Below are 1,400 nucleotides of genomic sequence, written 5' to 3'. Positions count from 1 at the left end.
AGAGAGAGAGAGAGAGAGAGAGAGAGAGAAAGAGAGAGAAAGAGAGGAAACAGTAGGAGCTGTGTGAAACTAAAGGCAGTGGATCCCTCAGCAGCTGGATCACAAAGAGCACAGTCACAATAACTGTGCTCTTTTTTGGATTGAATACCTCTGCAGGTTTTGCATTGCAGAGGTATTCAAGTATAAAAACAATAATAAACACAAAGTTCTGGTTCTATAACATTTTTATATCATTACTTTATTATGGATTAGGTGCAAGAGTTTAAATGTTGATAATTAAATAATAGTTTAACTGAATAGCAGGTTGTGCCTTGTTCTCAGATGGACAGAAAGTGGACAGTGATAGATGAGATGAGGAGATGAAGGAGGAAGAGAGGCAAAGAGTGATTCACAAGCAGAGTCTAATTTATTTCTCACAGTTTTGTTGCCTTATGGTTCTGAGCGCTGTCATCAATCTTTGCACTTTGCATTATCTCATAACACTTGTTTAATCAGCTGCCATCTCTCCTATGGACTTTCTAATGTCTACAGTCTCAGATCAGGAGCAGCAGCAAACCCTCAACAGCAACACTGTACCCATCAGGTAAACATAGGCTACGCCTTGTCCCCACCTGATGACAGTGACATAGTATGATGGGATTCAATATTAGTTTGTTGATGAATGTGGGTTGTTGTTATTCATGCTGATTTTTAACTTTGAGTATTCGCCCTTTTAAACATCTCTGCACATCCCTGCAACAGTCAGGAGGAAACTGTCAACTAGCTGAGAACAAAGTTCCTGAGAGATAAAGTTTCCGGTCTTTTGGTTGATTAAGGTAGACAATACACAGAAAAGAGTTTCATGAAAGAAACAAGAAAATGCTGGTTTGGGGTCAGTCACTGCCCACAAACTAATGTCTTACACCTTCAGAGCAACAACCTGAGCATCATTTCACTATATTGTGGCTGGAGTGAAGCCAGACACCTCTAAAGTCAATTTCTCTTAAAGTGGGCAGCTCACACTTGGAAAAGTCCAAAAGGATAAACAGCACTGCAAGGCAAGGCAAGGCAAGTTTATTTGTATAGCACAATTCAACAACAAGGTGATTCAAAGTGCTTTACAGAGACATTAGAAACAAGAACAAATAAAAAGCATGATTTAAAATTGATTAAAACAAGCAAATAAACTAACTAACTAATTAACAAACAAACAAACAACAGTATATAAAATCAAAACAGATAAAATCAGAACAGTAGATAAAATCAGTAGTTAAATGTAAGTTTTGAAATTTAAGCTTAAAGTGGGGATTTGGTGCTTTATTCAAATGCAGCTGAGAACAGGTGAGTCTTCAACCTGGATTTAAATAAACTGAGTGTTTCAGCTGATCTGAGGCTTTCTGGGAGTTTGTTCCAGATATAAG

The sequence above is a fragment of the Pundamilia nyererei genome, unplaced genomic scaffold (assembly GCF_000239375.1).
Source record: "Pundamilia nyererei isolate P.nyererei 1_Seehausen unplaced genomic scaffold, PunNye1.0 scaffold00477, whole genome shotgun sequence".
NCBI classification, from domain to species: domain Eukaryota; kingdom Metazoa; phylum Chordata; class Actinopteri; order Cichliformes; family Cichlidae; genus Pundamilia; species Pundamilia nyererei.
This window is presented reverse-complemented; position numbering follows the sequence as displayed.